This window comes from Prunus mume, linkage group LG5, assembly GCF_029339155.1.
Source record: "Prunus mume cultivar Tortuosa linkage group LG5, ASM2933915v1, whole genome shotgun sequence".
Taxonomy (NCBI): Eukaryota; Viridiplantae; Streptophyta; class Magnoliopsida; order Rosales; family Rosaceae; genus Prunus; species Prunus mume.
The window spans coordinates 13,064,286-13,089,133 of record NC_142702.1 but is presented as its reverse complement, the minus strand read 5'-3'; the positions used below and the strand labels follow the sequence as shown (position 1 = coordinate 13,089,133).

The 24,848-nt window shown below is 38.3% G+C and overlaps 3 pseudogenes across 1 annotated transcript; all 3 read left to right on the top strand.

Annotated features, from left to right (window-relative positions):
- Positions 1-1,351: 1,351 nt before the first annotated feature.
- Positions 1,352-23,404, top strand: LOC148916979 (LEAF RUST 10 DISEASE-RESISTANCE LOCUS RECEPTOR-LIKE PROTEIN KINASE-like 2.1; annotated as a pseudogene). Its single transcript, XR_016126986.1, has 7 exons — positions 1,352-1,791; positions 1,827-2,155; positions 2,418-2,450; positions 2,870-2,874; positions 3,012-3,063; positions 3,345-3,534; positions 22,473-23,404. The product of XR_016126986.1 is annotated as an LEAF RUST 10 DISEASE-RESISTANCE LOCUS RECEPTOR-LIKE PROTEIN KINASE-like 2.1 (transcript).
- Positions 16,553-19,103, top strand: LOC148916981 (uncharacterized; annotated as a pseudogene).
- On the top strand, positions 19,531-20,538 carry LOC148916980 (uncharacterized; annotated as a pseudogene).
- Positions 23,405-24,848: the final 1,444 nt, after the last annotated feature.

The window sequence follows — 24,848 nt, the reverse complement described above, 5'->3', positions numbered from 1 at the left end:
GAAGCCTACAAGGCCAAACATAACCACACCCTTAAATACCACTTTATACAATGTGAATTTGCTATTAAGCAATTCAAGCGAATAAAAGGTTAGGGAATTTTTGTTGAAAAGCAAAAGACTGTTTCATGAAATCAGCTACACAAAGGTCCTACGAAAATAATCAGAGAAATTCATAGGTCTCACCAGTTAGGTTTTCGCAACAGAGGGAGAAAGAGAGTGGTGGTGGTCGATGGAGAGAAAGCGTTGAGAGAGGAAGAGAGAACCGTGAAAGAGAGAGAGAGAGAGAGAGAGAGAGAGAGAGAGAGAAAAGTCAGAATCGTGAGAGAGAGAAGTCAGAAGTGTTAGGGTTGATACATCTGCTTTTATATGGAGGGCACTTTGGTCATTTCACGTCCCTAAGTGATTATATTAGAACACAATTTGTAGCCTGATCATTTCAGCACACTATTTCTAAAACCTGATTACACCAGCTTATTTCCCAAAAAAATATTACAAACTTATTATTGCTGAGGTGGCCTATCCATAATCATTGGATATTTAAATGCTTTGGATTTTACGAAATGCACGAAAATGCACACTTCTTAAATGCAGAGGCGTACATTCCATTATTTGTTGAATACATTAATATAACACGGGAAATATGATTGAATTGTGCCCAATTAATATATTGGGTAGCAGGTTTGTAGATATGATTGAATTAATATATTGGATAGCAGGTTTTGAGAGAATGAAAAGGAAATCAATTGGAATAAATGTTTTTAAGGCACAGATGGAGTGTGAGTTACAAACATATAATAAAACAATAAAATAATATACAGGCACTGACATGCGTGCCTAGGCAATGCATTAGTCACGGATGTATTTGGAATTGATGTACGCGTATTGGGTGCTAGGAATGTGGGACTCATCGCAAAAATTAGGCACGGAGGTTTATAATCAGTTACATAATATCAATAAAGAATTCCTTTTAAAGACACTGATATACATCAGTCTTCATACTACAATAGACACTGTTTTTAGTCGCTAAAAAAGGTAAAAGAGAATGATAGCACTCAGTGTCTTTTAAGCCTTTTCAATAGTGAAACCATTAATAAATAGAAACGATTCTGTGGGTAGGAGACCAAAAAGGAGCAGCGGGTTAAAGTCTTCGCTCGGTATTGGCCAAAAAGTCTTGCCGAAAAATGGACTAAAAAATAAGTGGAGGATATAGTGAAATGGTAAGACGTAGACTGAAAATGGACAAGTTGACTGACTTTCTCACATCAATGATCCAATTGAATTTGAGTGGAAGGTGCTGCTTTATGTGTTCCACAAACTGATAAATATCTGCACGACTTGTAAAGCTGTTTTCTGAGCAACCCTCTCTCTCTCTCTCTCTGTCTTTATCTCTCTGTCTCTATGGGAAGTGGAACAAGGCCGTTTACCTTACGTACATGGGTTATAATTGTAGCCTTTCTTGTTCTTGGTTTATTATCAGCTTCTCTTGGAGATTACGCTGGAATTCCTCTAGCTAATAAAGATAACAAGTGTTCTCCTTCTTCTTGCGGCAACATCCACAACATAAGCTACCGTTTTCGACTAAACCGCGATTCCAAGTACTGTGGCAACTCGAGGTTCACGTTGTACTGCGAAAACAACGTTACGGTATTGCACCCTACTTTCTGGAAAATTCTTGGTGGTGGCCATCAACTACGATGACCAGATGATCGGAGAGGTAGATCCTGGCCTTCAAAAGAACAATTGCTCCTCCATTCCTGATTACCCTTTTGCCGATTTTAGATTCAGTCATCAGTACCGCGGCTTCTATATCATATTGCTATGTCAAGTCAGCCTGTAACTCATATCAAGTGTGCAAATCCAGTGAGTTCATCTCTCTACGTGGTGACTGCTCCATGCATTAATAATATGAGTAGGACTGGTTACGTTAAGATTGGCAGTACAACGAAGTCAGATTTGGAGGACGGATGCAGTATAGAGTGGATGACTATGAGTGGATCCTTGAACGAGGGAAATTACCGAAACTTTTCTTATCAATACATACACAACGCCCTGATATACGGCTTTGAGCTTCAATATGGGTTATATGTCTTTGTTAAATGTCGCCGACCGCCATTGACCATTGTTGATTTTTTCTGTTATGGGTGCATCGTCTCGGGTAAGTCTTGTTATATATATTATACATATGTATATATCAGTTCCCTTTTATTGAAGAATCTTCAAATAATTTTATTTGAGAGACACCTTTTAATATTCACTACAAATTTTTGTTTCAACTATCTGAACGCTATTTTTTTCATCTTATTTTTATAGATCATCCTTACAAAAAATTAAACAAATTAAACATCATTTTAGTTGTTATTCCGCAAAGTTATGAGAAGTACTCGTTCACTGTGGTAATTTGTTCTTTGTTATTGTAGGTTTCTTTGCATTTCCGTGGAAGGTGATTTACGGTAAATGATCTTTCTCAAAGTGTTTGTTTTTGTTTGGCTCCAGTGAGTGAGGGAGCTATTGTTTTTATTTTCCTTGGCCCCCAAGGAGGGAGAAATTTTTATATGTTCCAGGTGCATCACGTGGCTGGCCCTCCCCTTCCTTCCTCAATATTGTTTTCATATTTTAAAAAAGGGGTCAAAATTCTTATGACCATTATTTTTATTTAAAAAAAGGATATGTTATTTTAATTTAATTTAAATTACGGGGCGGGAGATTCTAAATCGGGTGTAGAGTGGAGAGCACTTCCGCTCTAGCAAACTTGCCTAAATCCATGCCTACTATTATCATTAATTTAAAATTGAAAACCTGATTTTTTATTTTATATATTTTTTTAATACCTGACTAATTTTGATGTTAACTTTTGTTGTATCTTTTGCAGATTGTGTGACTCTACTCGAAAAAAGTAACAGCTTCTGTTTCGTTAATTATTTAACACTACTCTTTATTTTACTTCATTCTTGATTCAAACATATAGCCAAGTCTTTCATTGATTTTGTTGACTTTTGTCATATTTCTTGCAGATCTTATATGGCTACTACTATTCCCCATTATCATCAGAAAGCATGCATATTTGTTAGTGTGGATTTAAGGGAAATAATTTTGGCACTTCAAACTCATTTCTCTTACAAATGAGGCATGCACGAAGTAATTTAAGAGTGATTATAGAGTGCCAAAATTATCACATTAAATTGATTTCAAAAACTGAAAATAATGAATTGCACACTAAGTTATGTAGTAAGTTTCTGTTCTCTCATGATTCTTTTGATTAGTGTAAGTTTCTGTTCTCTCATGATTCTTTTGATTAGAGTAAGTCTCTGTTCTCTCATGATTCTTTTGATGATGCTCTTGTGAAGTTCCACATATCATGATAAAATTTATATTTGGCGCTCCATTTGTGATTGCCCTATTGATCTATAAATGGCGAAAAAGACATTTGTCAATGTATAGCACAATCGAAGATTTCCTGCACAGTGATAACAACTTTGTGTCAGTAAGATACTCTTACTCAGATATCAAAAAGATATCTAACAAATTCAAGAATAAGTTAGCACTACTACAAAAAGTGAAAAAGACGACTAGAAAAAAAACAACGGTTTAACGGAAAACCGTCGTTGTGTTTGAAAACACAACGGTTTTATAAAATCGCCGTGTAAGATTAACTTGAACACCTAAAAAATGTAGATTCCAAAGGTTGTTTTTAAAAAACGACACACCCAATTAAAAAAGCCACGTCTTATTGAAAAAGGTTTTCCTAAGAGTAAACTATGAGCCAACAAACAACGGCAGAAGGTATGAATCCACCGACGTAAAAAGTAACGACGAATGTGTAAAGAAACAGCCGCCGTTTTTATTCCGTAATAAACACGACCAAGTTTTCGTATCCGGCGACGTATAATCACAAAAGAATCCACGGCTATATTACAAAATACCACCGTATTAAATAAATGTACTACGACGGCAAAGATAAATTTAATTATCGACTTATTTCTTGTAGTGTACTACGACGGTATCTTTAACTAACCACGTTGGTTTGTTCAATTAACGTCGTATAATAAAATTTACCATGTTGTGAAGTTAAAATTAACGTCGCATTTCTTCACTTTATACGTCTACCCTTATATCTAAACCGTTGTTTTAATAAAATTATTTTTTACTATTCATTTATTGGATTTTGGTATCCTACAATGGTAGAACAACTTAATGACAAGAATTGAGAATAACCATGACAGTTCATATAGAAAACCACTGACAGAATCAGATTTCTTTGAGATCCGAAGGGATATGTTGTAAAGTTAAAATTACCGTCGTATTTATTCACTGTATACATCCTACCTTATATCTAAACTGTCGTCTTAATAGTATTTTTTAAAACTATTTATTTCTTGGATTTTGTTATTCTACGTCTGTAGATCAACTTAATGACAAGAATTGAGAAGAACCACGACGGTTTATATAGAAAACCGCCGACAGAATCAGATTTTTCTGAGATCTCAAGAGTTACGAAATCTTACCAGATGGAACTCTGTTCCTCATCATAATCGGACCACAGAAAGACAATATTTTAGATGTTGATGATGTATGTGTCTTTGTGTCTTTGTGTCTTTGAGATACACAAAGGCACATACACATCAACCTCCAAAAATTTTCCTCTAAAATTTGATGGCGACAGCCTCATATTTACATTCAGAGAGACAATTTTTTGGAAGTTGATGATGTGTGTGCATTTGTGTATCTACACAAACACACACACACACATCAACATCCAAACAATTGCCTCCTAAAAGTTGACGACGGCAGCCACAGATTTGCATTCAGAGAGACAATTTTTTGAACGTTGGTGATGTGTGTATGTTTGTGAATCAGATAACATACACACACACCAACATCCAAACAATTGCCTCCTAAGAGGTAAGACAGAGCGAAGGGCAAGAAGAAGTTGGAACCCTAATTGAAAACTGAAACTAAAAGAACTCGTGGAAAAAAAATCAATTTATAAAAAAATATTCATATCCACGTCGGTTATATTAAACCTAACGTCGTTTAACAAAAGGAATCAACATTGGTTCTTGAAACACGGATGACGTATTAAACATATGACGTTAAGACAAACAACGTCGGTCATTAAACTAAAGGCAACGAGGTTAAGACAAACCACGTTAGTTTCATATAACAAAACGACGTGGTAACTTGTAATATCACTTCTTCAAAAGTATAGTTTTGACGTGTAGCGCCCAACTAACCATGTCGTTTTCGGAATACAAAAAGTCAAAAGGCTTTTTAACTAACCACGTCGGTTGATGTTATTTTAATATCGTGGTAAATACATATTAGGGCGGTTTTTATAATTACCGTCGTTGTATTTATCTTTGGGACACTATATAAACTTTTTGGTCACTTGACCTAAACTTTTACGTTCTCTCTAAAATTTTCAGTCTTCTCTTAGTTTCCCTCTCATTTCCAAAAAGTGACGTTTCTGATTCTCAGTTTCCCTCTCAACTTCTACGTTCTTCCTCGCCTTCGTCTCAAAAATTTGATTCCAGAGAAAACTTTCTTTGCAAGCCAAAGGTATGAAAACTTTCTCACTCCTTTTTTGTTTTCTTCACTTTCCCTATCATTTGAAGTTTTTTTTATTTAAAGAACGAGTCCCACTAATGTTTGAAACAAGACACAGGCTTGAAAATGCCAAATCTTTCACTGTTTGCACTCACAGGTCATGTAAGGATGACGAGTTTTTCTCGAATTTGACGTTTTTGTTGACACACCACGACGGTAATTAAATTCGTGCTATTTTAATAGCATGGCTGTTCATAATAACCGACGTGGTATGTTAATAAATACGACGTTTGAAAGAGAAAACCGTCATTTGATTTGAAACGAACGTGGGCGGTTTTTTATTTTTTTTATTTTTATTAACTTATAATACGATGACGGTTTTATTTAATTACCGTCGTTTTAAGTTAATGACCACATCATATTAGCACATCCACATTTCTATAGATTAGCATGACGGTTCTGTTTGTTTGACGTCGTCTGAACTTCCATTTTGCGTCTGTATTTTACCTAACTATCGTTGTTTTTCTTGCAGTTTGTATTTCTTTGTAAACATGGTTTCGAAATCTCAAAGTAAGGAGGCTCAGGCATCAAAAGGTCAAGGCAAGGACATTGCAGTTTCAAAGGCACAATCTGTTCCAAGCAATCCCGCAAAGAAGATGAAATCTTCCAAGAAAGACCCAAGCTCTGCGACATTTGATGAAGTGACGAAATCTACTAGCGGTATCAACACAATGAGCCGTGTTGTGAAAAGGAAAATCCAGAAGATTAAGCCTGTGGTTGAGTGCAATAAAAGTGGCAGACCACATGGCAAGACTGCTATTGAGATGCAGAGTTACATTGGTGTTTTGGCACGCACCAAAGTCCCTCTTGTGGACAAGAAATGGACTCAATTGCCCAAGGACCTGAAAGAGCAAATTTGGGAAGCTGTTCAAATGGCTTATGTTGTTGGGGAAGGGGGCAAGAAGATGGTGCTATCGTCTGCCCCCAAAAAATGGAAGGATTTTAAGTCTACCTTAACTAAGCAGTTTATCCTTCCATTCGCAAATGAGAAGGAGAAGTTAAAAGAGCCCCCTCAACTTTATAACTTCATAGAGAAATCTCAATAGGATGCCTTTGTAGCTACAAGGTTATCCCCAGATCTTGAGGCTGTGCATTCTGAGTAGTCACAGAGAAGGGAGAAATGCAAGTACAACCATAGGTTGTCTCGAAAAGGGTACGTTGGTTTGGAGGATCAATTGGAAGAAACCATGCCCGGTGAAGAAATCGATTGATCTCTGCTATGGAAGAAGGCAAAAGAAGATAAACAGGGAAACATCCCTGATCCAAAAGTTGTAGAGAAGGCAAAATTAATCGTAAGTTTCACTGACTCTGTTCTAAACTTGTAAAACAGATCTTTTATTTTTCATTCAGACGTCAATCTTTTTATTAACCGTCGTTAGACATGAAACCCCATGACAGTTTTTATTCACCGCCTTTTAAAAAAGATATAACGTCAGTATTTTTATAAAACGGACGTCATGTACGGAATTACAAGGACGGTTTTGTGCTTCTGTGTTAGGTTTTTTAAATTAAATTTTGAACTTTTTTCATATTCACACACTGTTTGTGCCTAATAAATCACGGTCATAAACTGACTAACGGGACTTCCTCTCCGCCCAAGCACCTACTCATGAACTGAAGCGGCCACGTTTCGTTAGGCATTCGCCTTCTGAAAAAAAAGCCGCAAAGGTAGAATCTTCTCGGCCTCGCCACCGCGGTATTGTAGGCCGAAGTCGAAGGCCGTAAAAGACACGGCCGAAGATACTTTGGTTAAATCACCACGTGGCCTCAGGGTCCCACGCCCCATTTAATGAAGTAATGCCTCTGACTATCGCAGCAAACCCACTAGTCGCAAGAAGCATTTAATGCACGAGGGAAGAAGGGAAGTGACTGAAGTCAAGATTTGGTGATGGAAATCAGAGTGGTTAGGCGCAAACATTCTCACAAGTGTTCTTACAACTTGAGGTCAGATCACCAACCACGACCAAGGTATTAAATGCGTTCCCACGGCCAAGGGCGAACCCACGATCGGGCGGTGGCGAGATTCTTGGGATTTATGGGGTCACACTACCATGCTTCATGATCCTAAATGCTGATTTGACTACCTGCTTGCCCCGATCAGGCTCCACCACGCAGTCTTTTCACCTCGATTGTCCTACCAGGCAGCCCGCGTCGTCTGGCATGTCCGCGGCGACCTCCTCGGTGGCTAGCACCACTGCGATCGCTGCCTAGGCATCCATCATTTCGCCACCTCGGCGTGGCCACCCCTAAACCGCCACCTCGGCGGCCACCTCCTCGGCCAACTCTTGCCACCGCCTTTGCCTGCATACGAGAAAGGACCAGATTATCGAATGGATAAAGAGGGGAGGCGTGGCCTAAAAAAAAAAGGGTAAAAAGAAATCAAGGATAAGTACTTACAGTCACGAGAGGGGCTTCACTCACGTTCACAGGAGGGACTTCTTCCTCGTCCTCGCCCTCCGAAAGAGCAAGGAGGAACCTTTTTCTCAGCTCTAACACCGCCGTCTCAACCGCAACACTTTCTGGCCTCAGCGCTGCGGCCTCGGTGAGGCCTCTCGATCCCTCTTGTAACCCGGGGCTACGTGTACAGAGAGAGAAGCAAAAGAGGTAAGAAGCAAAATAAACAAGTACAAAGGTGGCTTAGAGGCCGACCAAAAACATAAAGAATAGGGGCTTACCAGCGGCGTGATCGGTCGAGCCAGGGCGGATGGCACGGTCCTCTGCGCCAAAGTTTTTCGCTCCCCACCACACCGGCGCTCTGGAGGTTGGGGCGCGGTTGAAGTCACGATCGCTGCTCTGGCCAAAGGAAGGGCCACCACCGAGGTCTTCTTCCCTTGCTAGCCTTGAAAGAAGGGGGTCCCAATCTGCATTCTTCAAAGCCCCCTCACGGCCTCTTCAACAGCCGAATGAATCTGGCCGAGATGCACTCCTCGTGCACTCTTCCATCCTCGTCATCGCATTCGGTGCAACCAAGGCGTTAGAGTGAGGAAGGTCATCCTCCAAGACGAGGCCGGTTGGTTGACAGCGGGAAGCGGTGCCTTACGATCGAGGCGGTGCGGCGCCACAAAGTTCGACAAATAAACCTCGGCCCGACCTTGGACAGGCCGTAGTGAAGGCGCGTCGACCAAGAAGGAGCCCTAGATCTCCCTTATATCGTTCTCCGTTTCGCCGTCGGGAATCATGGAAGGTCGTGCGCCAGGAACAAAGGGTGCGATCGAGCAAGGCACACCTGTAATCGCAACTGGTCCTCTCGACCAAGCCATAGAAAAATTTGTAGCAGAAAGTTGAGGTTTTATGTTTCGGGCTCGGGCTAATCGTTAAAGCGGCTTGGTGTCAACAATATTGACCGCCCCCTCGGCTCTGGGAAGTAAGCTTGCAGCCGGAAGGCCCATAGTGGACCACCGTGCTTGGCTTCATCCCATCCGTGACGACGTCGCGGCGTCTGATAGATATGACCAAGGAGGAATGGGCGGCGCCACCTTCCGCCTGCGCGAGATAATCGGCGGATGGGCGAACTCCAAGGTGACTTTGTTCGCAGGTGCAAAACACGAACTTGCATAGACGATCAGAAGAACGCGGTATGCTCGACCTCGCCCAAGGGAGCGATGGAATCATCATCGTGTCCTCTACGCCGAGTTCTTTGTAGAAGCTGGAGTAGTTGAGTATGTTCTTCGCCTCACTACCAGCAAGCTTGGCGACCGTAGGCCATGTGGCCTTAAAACTCGTTCACCTCGGGGTGACGAGCGGCGTTACTTCCACGCCAAGAGGAGAGGCCGAATAAGGCGGCCATGTCTAGAACGGTCGGCGTCGTTATGCCAAACCGGAGGTTCATAGTATTTGTGGCCGACGACCAGAAGCATAGGGCTGCGGCCAAGAGTGATCGGTCCATGACGAGCGGCCAATCGAACAGCTTGATCAAGTGGTAGATGCCTTAATCCTTCCATTGCTCGCCGAAGAAGTGCTCCATCCTCGGCAACCATTTTTCCCAGTCCGGGGTCAAGGTTGGCCATTGGGGTTGCAGCCTGGCGACATTCCAATCTTGAAAGTCCCCCCGTCAAAGGCCGAAAGGAACACCAGATTGTTCTTCAAATGAGCCACCAGCCTCTCGGCATCCCGCCATCTGAGAGGGCCGAGGACGCGAGGAATCGGTGGCAGCGCCGTCATCATCGATCCAGGCGTGACGATGTTGGGCGGACCGAGCCTCGATTTCTAGGCAAATGTCTTCAAACTCAGTTTGGAAGACTTGGGGCCAAGCTTCAACAGATGTAGAGGTGCTTTGGAGGACATTGAAACAGATTGAAGTAGGGTATGTAAAGGAAAAAGTCGAAGAAAGGGTGATGAACACGAAGCACCCAGGGAGCCGAGCTCTCATAAAAGGGACGAAGAGTTCGTGAGTTTTAGAAATGCGAAAAGCGATGAAGTCGTTGGTTACTAACAAAGGGATAACTTGGCAGAAAGAGGTGGAGTGCTGAAATGTGAAGTTCAAAAGGGTTGAAGAATTGAGAGAAGAGTTTGGCAGAGTTTGGGCGTCTGAAAATTCTGCAAGCGTAAGGAAGGAATGAAGAAGGATAGGCTTTTATATTGGCGCTCGAATTCAAAACGAAAGGGCATGGTCCTCTCGAGAGACGTAACGGTCGACAGCGTGCTCAAGGAGTGCGATGGCGTGTCGAGCCCATAGGCCGTCACTTCATTTGACGAGGCGAAGCGATGGCTCGCGCAAGTCCAGGCAATGATGGCTGCAAGGCGTGCTTGCACATTTAATGCGCCGATGATCTACGCATTTAAAGCGCAAATGTCAATCACTTGGGAGGAATGAAAATGGTCCGTCCCTTGGAATCCATTTGGCCTCTGCCTAGGCCGCGACCGAAGAATCCAAGGATGTGGGGGCAATGTTTGTGCCTAATAAATCATGGTCATAAACCGACTAACGGGACTTCCTCTCGGCCCTACCGCCTACTCATGAACTGAAGCGGCCACGTTTCGTTAGGCATTCGCCTTCCTAAAAACAAAAGAAAAGCTGCAAAGGCGAGAATCCTCTCGGCCTCGCGACCCTGTATTATGCGCCGAAGGCCGTAAAAGACACGGCCAAGGCCATAAAAGACACAGCCGAAGATACTTTAGTTAAATCACCACATGGCCTCAGGGTCCCACGCCCCATTTAATGAAGTAATGCCTCTGACTATCGCAGCAAACCCACTAGTCACAAGAAGCATTTAATGCATGAGGGAAGAAGGGAAGTGACTGAAGTCAGGATTTGGTAATGGAAATCAGAGTGGTTAGGCACAAACATTCTCACAAGTGTTCTTACAACTTGAGGTCAGATCACCAACCACCAGACCAGGGTATTAAATGCGTTCCCACAGCCAAGGGGGTAGAACCCACGATCAGGGCGATGGCCGAGATTTGTCGGGATTTATGGGGGTCACACCACCATGCTTCACGATCCCAAATGCTGATTTGACTACCCACTTGCCCCGATTAGGCTCCACTACGCGGGTCTTTTCAGCCTCGATTGTCCCTCCAGGACTCCCCCTATAGATACTTAACTCAAGACTACATTCAAAAGGTTCAAACACCAAACCAAAAGCCTCCCACAGAGCAAATTATATTTTCCTGTAATGCACTTTCAATACCTTTATTTGCTTTCCTAGGAGTAGTGGTAGATTGTAAGGAAAATCCATTCATCAATATATCATACGACCCTTGATTTTCAAGGTGCCGGAGCACTATCTCTGTTATCATCTCATTCACCCCATATATCATACGACCGTCGCTCTCCGAGCAACGCGCCGGAGCATCGCCTAAAACCCGCCACCAACACCACCACTAAACGGCCTTGTAGCTCAGGCCGTGAACCTGACGGCTGAGATCAATTCCTCTCTCGGCCACAATCGTTTGATTAGGAGTCGAACTCAAAACAGGCGCATCATTTAACCATCTTCTACCCAAACCTCATCACCATCTCGACGCACGGTAGACCGTGCTGGCACACTCGCGTACAACCGCACTGCATGCAAGAGAAGGACGCGTCACGTGTCAACGCACATTCCCTTGGCCTGGAGCACCAGGCCGTGAGATTTGCGCAGCCAACACACACACACACACTCTCTCTCTCCCTCTATATTTCTTTGCAATTGGTTTGTACACTATTTCTAGATTAATGAATATTTTGGTTAAGTGTTTTTATCTCTGATGTCAAATAAACTACGGTTGTTTCATTGACTGACGTTTTAATCGACGGTAGTTTTGGGACGACGTATTAAATAATTTTCTGCGTCTGTTTTTTAAATAAACCGTCGTCATAACAACTTTACCACGTTGGTTAATATTTTTATTAATTAATTTATTTAACAATTTTACTATCTGTTCACTCGCTAATATTCTCTCTCTCTCACTTTTAGGATGATTTGAAAAAACAAGTCTCCAAGGGCACTCTGACTGTCTCTAGGAGCAACGATGTTTTGACCTTGGCTTTGGGAACCCGTGAGCATGGTGGGAGGGTCAGAGGTGTTGGAGCTGGGGTTTCCCCAACTCAATTCTTCAATTTGTCGAGACAGCAGAGAGTAAAATTTGCTGACAAATTGAAGGAAAGTGTTATGGAAGCAGTGAGAGCGAAAACCAAAAAGATTGAGGCCAGGGCAAAGGAAAGTGTTATGGAGGTAGTCAAAGCAGAGAAGGAAATTTTCTTTAAACAATTCAGTTAACTAATTCCCAACTTTGATCCCAACTTGCTCCGTAAAATTCCAACTACACCAATTACTCCAATTCCTCAAAAGCAAAGCCCAAAAAATCCAATGTCTGACAAAGCAAGCTACTCTAATGTGAGAGCCCTTGAATTGGATGAAGACAGTCCCTAAAATGATGCTAATGATGATGCTGCTGAAAACTGTCAAGATGAAATAATAAAATCTCTGACATTTGATTTTTTTTTTGAATTTTAAATAGATGTGAGGTTTTATTTTTCAACCCGTCGTCTAGTTTAACCTAGACGACCTTTCTATTGTGTAGCGACATTTTAACATTTACACAATGACTGATATGTATTTACTGTCGTCTATAACCTTTACCCTGTCAGTATGTTCTAGAAACCGTCATTGATATTATATACCACATCGGTTTTATTGATTTGTTGTAGTTGTTTATTTTACTTCATGTACAAACCATCTTTTATTTCTTTATTTATTTCTTGTTACAGGATCTCTCAAAGCTTGACATGCCAGCTCCTCTGTTAGCCCTATGCCAATATGTCTAGACCAAGTTGAAGCCTACTAACAAGACAATTAGAATTCACATGCCAGAGGAAATATTTGGCACTGATCATGATACCTGGCTCTTGAGTGAAGACATATTACAGTTTGCTTCCATGGTTGAGATTGGATCCACAGTGATCTCAGTATACATGAGGTAATTCTAGAAATCCAATTTTGTTTTTTTTACATTTCCTTTCTTTTAAATTAAAATCTCATTTAATTGAATTTCATATATTTAATTAGGTACCTATTTGACTATTTAAAAATGGCAAATATGGTAAACCTTGTTGGCCTCATAGACCCTGGACAAGTAAGCTCTCAATCTGGAACATTATCTCATCGTTCAAAACATCTCTCAGAACGCCTGAAAAAGGCGAATAGGGAACAATTTTACTTGGTGCCTTATAATCCAGGGTTAGTCCCCTTTTATACTTGGTCCCTTGTAATATATATATATTTTTGTAGTATATTTAATATATATATATATGGATCATTTTGTGTAGGGTATAATTATGAGACCAGCTAAGGAGACTGTCTATTACATGGATTCATTGCCAAACCGCTCTGTTGACGAGGACATGAGAAATATAGTGAATACGTAAGTTTATTAATGAAAACCTAAGATTTTTTATTTATGCATTTGAATGATTCGACGACATTTTCAAATACCGATGTTGTAGTAAAAACACAACGACGGTATATTATAACCGATGTTTGAAATCATTTACAACATCAGTATTTTCTTGAAGCCGTCTTCTTCATTTAAATACCACGTCGTTTGTGTTTTTCATTTTAGGACGTTTTAATTTTTTCTGTTCAACTTTCATTTAAAAACAACTTTGGTTATAAGTTGGTTTTCTTTGTCACCGACGTTAGAATGATACACAATGACAGTTCTTATTTTCCGACGTTTGAAATAAAATACGACGTCATTTGTTTTACAAAACCGTCGTCTTCACTTATTTATCACAACGGTTAATGGTTTTGATGCTGATTTTTAGTTTTATCATTAACACTTTTTGTTTTCTTGGAACAGTTCAATCAAAATGTATAACTCCCACACAGGCAAACAATCATCACGTAAATCACCCATATGGAAAAATCTACAAGGCACTCCTAGATAACCAACAAATGTAGAGTCTGGCTATTACGTGATGCGTTTCACGAGATATATAATTCATGATCCAGGCCTTGCATTTGAGAATAAGGTAAAATTTAAGATATTATTTCTTTATTTTAATACCACGACGTGTTCTTTCATAATTGTCGTTTTATTACTTGTAACATGTCGGTTTTTGTTCTTTATTTGTAGTTTGACAAGAAAAATGATCTAGTTGTGTATACTCAAGAACATATTGACGAAGTCAAACTGGAATGGGCAGAATTAGTGAACAAGTAATTTCAGAACAATAAGTGATATAATTTATTTTAAAAACGTTTAGGTTTATTTTAATTTTTTTGATAATGTATATAAACATATTTTTGGTAATTAATTGAACATTCATCAAAAAAATCAAATGAAATATATTTTTTGTTTCTAGTTTTTTTTTTTGTATAAAATATTTATGTCGTTGAATGAAATAAAATTAAAATAAATCATAAAAATTTAAATTAATTTCCAAAAACCGATTTCCCATTCATACATATAAACAACCGCCGTCTTATTTGAGCGGGAAAGAAAACATCGATGACATTTATCAAAAATGTCATTTAAGGTTGATATACATGTCGGTTAATTTATAAAGCTGAAATCTACGAATTTTTTTGTAGAGATATACAACGTCTGTTACAAGTTAAAATATGACGTTGTATTTATAAACAATGTCGTCATCAACAAAATAATCGACGATGTAAATTATACCCACGTCGGTTATTCAAAAAAGGTTGACGTTGTAACTCATAACCACATCGGTGAGTAAATTGCGACGTCTAATGTCCTATACGACGATGTCATGTGTTATTTAACGTCGTTGTAAACTGATACAACGTTGGTTATGTACATTTGTCATTTAATTTTTGTATGACTTTTATATTTTATTCATAATAATTTCAAAACAAATTCCATAAAATAAACGGACAACTACTATGCACTCATTGAAAGATTTTATTTCCCCTTAATCTTTAAAAAATTTAATGTTCAAAATATTTTTATTTGTATTTAATTACTAATATTCATAATATATTTAAAAAATCCGAAAAATAAACCGACAAATTCTATGCGCTCATTGAGACAATATCTACCCCCTACATGCCTGAAAACTTTAATTTTAGATTTCAAAATTAGAAGTGATAATAAAAGTAAAAAAGATTTAGAGACAAAGCAAAATAGTCATTATACTTTTCATAACATAACCCTAAGCTTTATGTGATCCATTGGTGGTCATAAAATTAAAAATTCTTTAATATAGATTTTAGCCTACTAATATAGAAGCCATTGTTGTAAGGAGTCTGTAGCAATTTTCGGTTCATTTTTCTCATACTTGTGTATTTTTTTTAATAATTATTGTAAAATTTAGGGTTTAGGGTTTAGGGTTTAGGTTTTATTGAAACGACACCGGTTTGCTTTCGCTTTTTTTGGTCAATAAGCGTGTTCGAATCCCAGGAAACGCATACCAAAGCTAATTATTTAATATTTTAGACGTTGGTTTTTGTATGGGTGACGTCAAAACACTTTATCACGTCGTAAATGTAACATAACGATTGTTGTAAATCTGAAATTAAACGACTACTGGGTTGTATTTACCGTCGTCTTTAATAAACATGGTCCTTTGAAACTTTTGACTGGGATCTAAATTTTCTAGAATTTTCATTTAACCCTAAAGTATTTCCTTCTCTCTCTTCAACGTAAATTTGTCTTAAAGTTTTCTCTGTCTTAAAGTTTTCGCTCTCAAAGCATTGGATATATTCTCTAAGCTCTAAAGCATTTGATATTTTCTCTCAGCTCTCTCTCAATATCCATGTAAATATATTCTCTCAGCTCTCTCTCAATATTCTCTTACTTGTTTGTATATATTCTCTCAGCACTCTCTCAATATTCTCTTAGTTTGTATATTCTCTTAGATCTCTCTAAATATTCTTTTATGTTTTGGGAGCTATGGGTTCTTGATTGGGAGCTATATATGGGTTCTTTTATGTTTTGATGTTTGCATTCTGTTATAAGGGTTCTTTGAAATGGAATGGGGATGGAAGAATTAGGCTTTGGTTTTTTGTAAACCACAACGACGGTTGGTTTCCACCAACTGTCGTTGAAATTTTTATTATACGTTGGCTTTTTAAAAGGCATACGAGTTAGGTGTGGAAGGATTTTTGAATTTTGCTGTAGAAAATCTTGTAAATACAAGTCATATTCGTTGTCCATGTGTTAAATGTGGGAATATTCGATTGTTTGGAGTTGGAATTATAAGAGACCACTTATACTTTAATGGAATTGACCAAAGCTATAAGATTTGGACATGGCACGAAAAACCTTGGGAATGGACTACTAATGCTAGTAGAAATGTGGAAGAAGATGAGCAATGTGGGTTCAATTTTGTTTCTGAAGAAGTAGGGATGGATGACAATGATTTAGGTGATATTGGATTTGATCCTTATGAGTTTGCCAATGTGATTGGGGATGGAGATCAACCCTTGTACGTGGTAGCAGTAAGTACACGATGTTGTCGGCTTTGGTGAAATTATATAATTTGAAAGCAAAACATGTGATGAGTGATGTTTGTTTTACAGAATTATTGATACTTCAAGGAGATTTGCTTCCATAAGGAAAGACACTACCTTCCTTTATGTACGAGGCAAAAAAGACATTGTCTGCTTTAGGGATGAGTTATGAGAAAATCCACGCATTTCCTAATGACAGCATCTTGTATAGGAAGGATTATGAAGATTCAACTAATTGTCCTACTTATGGTGTCTCAAGGTAGAAGGAAGGCAAAGATTCAATCTTGAAAGTGGGTGTGCCAGCGAAGGTGGTGTGATATTTTCCTCCAATTCCAAGGTTTAAAATGATGTTTCATTCATATAAGACAGCTAAGAGTTTGACTTGGCATGCTACTAGAAAATCAGTTGATGGTCAAATGTCTCATCCAGCGGATTCTCCATCTTGGAAACTGTCACACCCCAAATTTTTTTTTTTTGGGGGGGAGGGGGGGGATGTGAGGTAAAAGAAAAAAAACTAAAATTAAAAATTAAAATATCAAGAAACATGAAAATTGAACATAAACTTCTATTTAACTCAAAGTAATTTACATTGTACTATTACAAGCAAAGTAACAAGAAAGTAACAAACTTTCAACAAAACACTCAAACCTATCCATAACCCGTTCTTCTTATTTCCTCAGCAAAAACTAAACTTTAGATTCAAAGCCTGCAATAGATTCAATAAGGGGTGAGCATTACATGCTCAGTAGGGGTCCTATGTCTTATGTGAGATTTATAATGTACATTTTATGCAATGCATGAATGAACTTCATTTCTACCCAACCCGTTAATCTATATAATAGAGCAAGCAAATCTGCATGTCCCATACCATGCATTTTACCACTGTGATTCCGAATGCCCCATTATATAAACTAACACCCATTTCAATCATCCCGTAATTCCCCTTTTGCTAGTCATCTTGTCTAGACCATTGATCTCCAAGCCCAAATCACCCAATCGACAATTATACCACCGATTTCCTAATCTAATGTGCACACGGGCTCGCTTGAGCTTGGTCCCTACAATGGTTAGACTCAACTACACAAAAGATTCTTCCCATTATCCTCTTTTCCATAATTTTTTTATCAACCCAAAAATTCCAACCACCACTGAAAACATATGAATATGTCAAAATTAATCAAATTATAATGATAATTGACAACACGTATACATCCAATATCAAGGATAACAATCAAACAATATAACCAAATAATATAGAATTTACAATAATAATCAAATAATATTACCAAGCATAATCTAGTATTTACAATATTTAATTAAATCAATGTATGCAAAACTTCCCCAAGAAAAACCCCTACCTCAAATCCAAAGCTATTGTAAAACTCCCAGTTGTAAGTTCAAATACTTTGAGCTCCTTCAAAACCTCACCACACTTAGTTCTCTTATTTTCTTTTGTCCACGATATTTTTAGGAAACTACTATAACTTGAAGAACTTATGATCCAATAACTATTAGATAGAGCTATTTGTAGTAGGTTAGAGTCGGTAAAGAAAATATGGATGAAGCTTAAAATTGTGCCACACAACTAACCTAAGGATTTCTAGATTACATCCTAGGATTTATAGACTACATGGGTGGCTTGAAGATAAAACTGCCACCCTATTTAGTCTTAGGTGTTGGCTTCTGGAGAGTGCTTAGTAAGCACTTTCCAATTACATTTATATATACAAGACTACTTATTATTCTTACACCTCATGCTAATATTCACCACCTCATGCTTATTGTGGTTTTTGAGGACTCTAAAAAGCAACACGTCAAACTTAGGAGAAACGTTAGTAAGCAATAAAAAGCTTTTCTAAAAGCTTGTGTATAAATATTAAATAAGATTGAAGTGAATTGGCATAGTTAAAACCATATAATAGATTTGATAGGTTATAGCAAAAGTTTTCACGTGGCTTGCCATGCAACTTATATATATATATATATATATAGTATTAAAAATATTAATTTTAAATATTTAATTTCCATGAAATATTAGTATACATATTAAAAAAATATGGGGTTTCACAAAAACTTGTTGATGATAAATGACCCGAGTTTGGTAAAGAGCAGAGAAACTTGAAATTGGCTCTCTCATCTAATGGATTCAATCCCCACAGTACTTTAAGTAGTAGCTATAGTTGTTGGCCAGTTATCTTAGTTACATATAATCTCCCACCATGGCTATGCATGAAACGAAAGTTCATGATGTTGACCTTATTGATTTCCGGTCCTAAATAGCCTGGAAATGATATAAACATCTACTTAGAGCCTTTGATTGATGATTTAAAATCTATGTGAGATGGAATTAGAGGAGTGTATGATGTACATATAGGATAATACTTTACACTCAGAGGTGTATTATTGTGGATAGTTAATGATTTTCCTGCCTATGGGAACTTATCTGGTTGTGTCGTTAAAGGATATAAATCTTGTCCAATATATGGCAATGATACACCTAGTCACAGGTTGAAAAATGGCCACAAAATTTGTTACATTAGGCATAGAAAAAGGGTTACCAATCAATCATCCATATCGGAGACAGCGTGCAGCTTTTAATGGGAAACCTGAATATGGCACGCCTCTCGAGCCATTAAACGGAGAAGAAGTGTTGCACATTGTTGAAGATATTAATTACATATGGGGCTCGAAAAATGAGGGAAGTGTTAGTGAGAATGATGGTGATGGAGTTTGTTGGGAGAAGAAATCAAAATTATTTGATCTCGAGTATTGAAAATACCTTCATGTAAGGCATGTCTTAGATGTTATGCATATTGAGAAGAATGTTTGCGATAGTATCATTGATACATTGCTGGAAATCCCTGGAAAAAATAAAGATGAGAGTGCTGCTTGGTTAGATTTATTGAACATGGGGGTCAAAACTGATTTGCAACCCAAGTATGGACAAAGACGTACTCGCTTGCCTACAGGGCCTTGGAATTTGTCAAGAGCAGAGAATAGGGTGGTTTGCAATTCTTTCTATGATATGAAGGTCCCTGAAGGTTATTGTTCAAATATAAAAAATCTTGTATCTTTAAAAGATTCAAGAATTCTTGGACTTAAATCTCATGATTGTCATACCTTGATGCAACAATTGCTCTTTGTGGCAATTCGTTCTGTTTTGGAGAAGCCTGCAAGGTATGCAATAACTCGATTGTGCTTCTTCTTCAATGCTATATGTGCAAAGACAGTAGATGTTTCCAAGCTAGATAAGTTGGAAGAAGATGTAATAGTTACTTTGTATTTACTTGAGTAGTACTTTCCCCCTTCATTCTTTGATATCATGGTTCATCTAGTAGTACATCTTGTCAGAGAAGTTCGTCTTTGTGGCCCAGTATATTTTAAATGGATGTATCCGTTTGAAAGGTATATAAAAGTGCTAAAAGGGTATGTTTGGAACCGTACTCGTCCAAAAGGTTGCATTGCTGAGCGGTATGTAGCTGAAGAGGCTATAGAGTTTTGCACTGAGCATTTATCTGATGTTAATACAATTAGAGTGCCTTCAAGCCAAATGACGGGAGTTTCGAAGCCATTATCAGGTTGCACAGTAAGCTTAGTTGATCGAAACTTGTTAAACCAAACACATTTATATGCCTTGGAGAATAAGGAGGAAGTCCTACCTTATATCGAGTACGTATGACTTTTATTTTTCACATGGAGCCATTTTAAATATTATTATTCCTTATGTTAATCTTATATACAAGGAACCACAATGATTGATTTTTTCGTGTCAATGTAGGGAACATATGATCCACATCAACACCACTTATCCAAAATTTAGAAAGAGAACAAAATGGCTGCAAGATAAGCACAATAGCACTTTCACTCAATGGCTCCACTTTAAGGTATATATATGTTATTGAATGACATGCATATTCAACTTTTAATTTTCTTCCATTCTATATTTTAGATTGAATTAAGATATATATGATTAATTTGCAGGTTCAAAGTGAACTTAATGGGGAAGAGCATAATGGCGTATCAAAACATTTGAGGTGGCTAGCAACTGGTCCAAGCATGGCAGTGCCATCATATAGAAGCTATCTTATTAATGGTATTAAATTTAACACCAAGGCACAAGATGATGTGTGAACTATCTAAAATAGTGGAGTTTATTTACTTGCACATACTATGCAAGTTGCTAGTGCCAAGGATGAAAACCCTATTGTCTCCAATATGGGTTTTTATGGTGTTATTCAAGAAATTTGGGACCTTGACTACCAAAAGTTTAGAATCCCAGTCTTGAGGTGTGATTGGATAGATAACACTTCGAGCCTTGTAGTTGACGAACTTGGATTTACCCATGTAGATCTGAGTAAAATTGGACATAGGAATGACCAATTTGTTATGGCTTCTTAAGTCAAACAAGTATTTTATGTTGACGACCCAATGCATCGTGGTTGGTCGGTAATATTATCAATGCCTAATAGAGAATATAATGATGTTATTGGTGATGATGTGCTAGGTGATACTAGAATTGAGTGTGACCCATTTACTAGAGGAATACCAAATGTTGACACATTTGATGACCTAGTGAGTGAGTTTGGGAATGAAAATATTAGAGATGGGTGTGAAGATATATGGATTGATTGATTGTTGTAATGTATGACATTAGTTATTCAGTTAATTTTATGACATTAATTAATAATTATGTACAACATTTTAATTCTAATCACATTTTCATTATGCAGGCTTTGGGCATGACAAATCAAAAATTAAAAAAGTTGGGTTAAAACTGTAAAGTTCGACGGTCCGGTAAAAAAATTGGAAACACAGACGTCTAAGATAAAAACAACATCGGGTTTTAAAAAGGCAAAAGACCGTAAAACAAACACTAGACATTTGAAAAAGAAATCAAGATGGTTTGCTTAAAATAAACCATCGTCTAAAGAGAGAAATAAAGGCTGTTAAATTCCATTAACTGTCGTGACAGATGTTCTGCACGTCAGCTAGTCTAAACCAACTGACGTCTCCGCGCATACATACATCAAGGCGCGGGTTAAACAAGCGACTTTTAAAAGGACAACCACATCATTATGTAATCAAAACCGACGTGGTAAGAAATTACAATGTCAAGCAGCTGGATCTCTAGATGTAGTAAAATAAATAACCACGTCCTTTATTAAAATACAACGGTCGTTGAATAAATAATCTACATCGGTTGTTTTCCTATCCACGCCTTCAATACTATTTATAACATCATCCTTTGACAAAAACCGACGTGGGGGACAATTTTGTACATCGATATTGAGTAATATTATGTCATTTTAAACATTTTAGACGTCAGTTATTTAGAAAAAGTGACATCTAACTCTGTCAAAGGGCCTTCTTTGTACAATTTAAACGACAAGTCTCGCAAGAAACGGACGTGGAAAAAAGTTAACACGTCGGTTTTAATTATAGTTCGAGATGTGGATAACTACTTAAGTGTCGGTGATGTCTGGTGCAAGATGTGGTTATGTCATGTTACTGCAGTTATTGAAAGACAAATGACATGTAATACTCTTTAAACGTCTGTGGGTTTGTGTGAACGTTGTCATTTATGTTTTAGACGTCGGTTGGTTTTTTTGTTTAACGTAGTATAAATTAACCACGACGGTTGCTAGCTTATCCAAGTCTTTTTTCCTTCATTTAACGTGGATAATTACCTGTACGTCGGTTCTTCTTTTGATCTTGACATGTAACACTCTTTAGACGTCTCGGTTTTCATAAAACTGTCGTCTAATGTTGTCGGAGATTTCATTTTAGGCTAATTATATAGTAATTACACGTCGGTTAGTAATAAATCTGGACGTTGAATGCCTTAACGACGTCGGGTATTAACCGTCGTCGTTTTTTTGTACAATAGATGGCGGTTGATTTCACGATAGTTGGAAAACCTTCTACACGACGGTAGTTTCCCGTCGTCTATTTCGATTTTTGTAGTAGTGTAGGTTAAGGAGGCTTTGGCATGGTATTTAAAGGAAAATTACGAAGTGGCTGTTTTGGAGCAATTAAGATGTTGGGCAAGTCCAAATCTAATGGGGAAGATTTCATTAGTGAGGTAGCTACCATTGGAAGGATTCACCATCTTAATGTGGTGCAACTTGTTGGTTATTGTGTTGAGGGTTCGAAGCGCACTTTAGTATATGAGTTCATGTAAAATGGATCTCTTGATAAATACATTTATTCCAAAGAAGGGAGTAACTTGCTAAGTTACAAGAAAATGTATGATATTTCGCTTGGAGTAGGGATTGAATATCTATACCAAGGTTGTGACATGCAAATTTTACATTTTGATATCAAGCCTCATAACATCCTTCTGGACCAAAATTTCTTTTCAAAGATTTCTGATTTTGGGCCTGCGAAATTATATCCGACGGATAATAGTATTGTCTCGTTAATGGCAGCAAGGGGGACAATGGGTTACATGGCTCCTGAGTTGTTCTAGGGTCTACAAAAATATTGGTGGCGTCTCATACAAAGCTGATGTCTATAGCTTTGGAATGCTGTTGATGGAAATGGGAAGCAAACGGAATAATGTAAATGCAAGTGTAGAGCATTCAAGCCAAATTTACTTCCCCTCATGGGTGTACGATCAGTATAAGGCGGGAAAGGAGTTGGAGAAGGAGGATATAACAGAGGAAGAAATGAAAATTGTAAAAAAGATGGATATAACAGCCTTGTGGTGTATTCAAATGAAGTCAAGTGATAGTCCGGCAATGAACGAAGTTATAAAGATGCTCGAAGGAGATGTTGAAAGCCTACAAATGCCTCCCAAGCCTTTTCTATGCCCTCAAATGATGCCTGTAGATATTCATGATAATTTGAACCAAACATTTTCTAACATGGAGGTGACATGTATTCTGTCACCTAGGTGATGATGAGGTAGCAACTTTTGTAATTTATTCAAACACTCCAGCACTTGTGTAGCGTCTCTCTACTTGTTTTCCGGGTTCTGATGTTGGCTTTTTGGGTGGGTGTCTAGAGTAGGGTTCGGCTCCTAGATTACTTTCTTGGGTGCCTAAATTAGTTTGGGTACTCTGTCTTGTTTCAGTTTCTGCATTTTAGCATGTTCTTACGGTTTCTCATTTATGGATAAATAAAAAAACTCTTGCTGTGTTCATGTATCAATAAAAAAAACCTTTGAAATCCCAAACTTGCCCGAGTAATCTCACAGTTTCAACCCCATACTTACGAGAATCAGGAGTCTTTGTCTCCAGTTTCGTGAGGTTTCCTGGAGGTGGATTCCCAGGAGGGTAAACATTGTAGCTGATGGGTGGGCAGCTCGAGGAAAAAGGAGGATGTCTAAAGAGGTCTGGATTGATAGACCACCATCCTCCTTGGTTTTTGTCTTAAACAATGATGGCCTCCCATGTCCTCCTCGAAATTAATGTGTGGGGGGATAAGGGTGCGACGTGAATGGCATGCAGTGCAACGTCTGTTTGGCCTTTCTCCTTGTAGTTCTGGTTCTTTGTGTTTTTAGCTTTACTGTTTGGGTTGCAAGTGTTTGTGCTCATGTGGTTTTCCTTTCCGGAAGCTATGTTTTGTTGTACGGTTTGTTCTCTTCTTAATGAAAGCTCACTTTGATTAAAAAAAAAAAATTCTAACTGTATATGTTGTTTGACAATTACTGTAGAAAATTCTAAATATACATATACATTTTACTCTAAGTCAGCAATTGCTTCAAACTCTAGGGGGTCGTTTGGTACGGGGGACTGTCATGAACTGGATTAAGTATTGGTACTGTCTTGGATTGGCTTGGCCTGGCATAAACTGGATAACACTTGTACAGCGTTTGGTGTATGTTTGATTGGACTAGGACTATATTTTTTTTTTTTAAAGTAAGATTTTTTTTATATTTTTTTTTACTTTTCTTCTCTCTCCATCTCTCACTACAAAAAAAATCCTTTTTTCGAAGGCAGAAAGATGTCGGAAATACCAATTTTCCGTCACAAATGCGTTTTTTTGAGGTCAACTGGCCATCGGAATGCGTTGGAAAAGCGATCATCGGAAAAGGTGAATTTCCGACAAGCCGTCGGAAAAGGTGAATTTCCGACAAGCTATCGGAAAAAATTGTATTTCCGACAGGTAATGTGTGTCGTAAATAATGTGACATTGTCGGAAACTAATTTTGCAAACGAGGACAATTTAGTATTTCCAATTTTCAAACGTTGTCGAAAATACTTTGAAGTTCGTCGGAAATGTTTCTCAAACGACAATCATCGGAAAAGGTCTATTTCCGACGAGCCGTCACAAAAAATTCCGACAAGTAATAGCCGTCGCAAATATCGTCAGAAAAAAAAAATCAAAATGCAGACATTT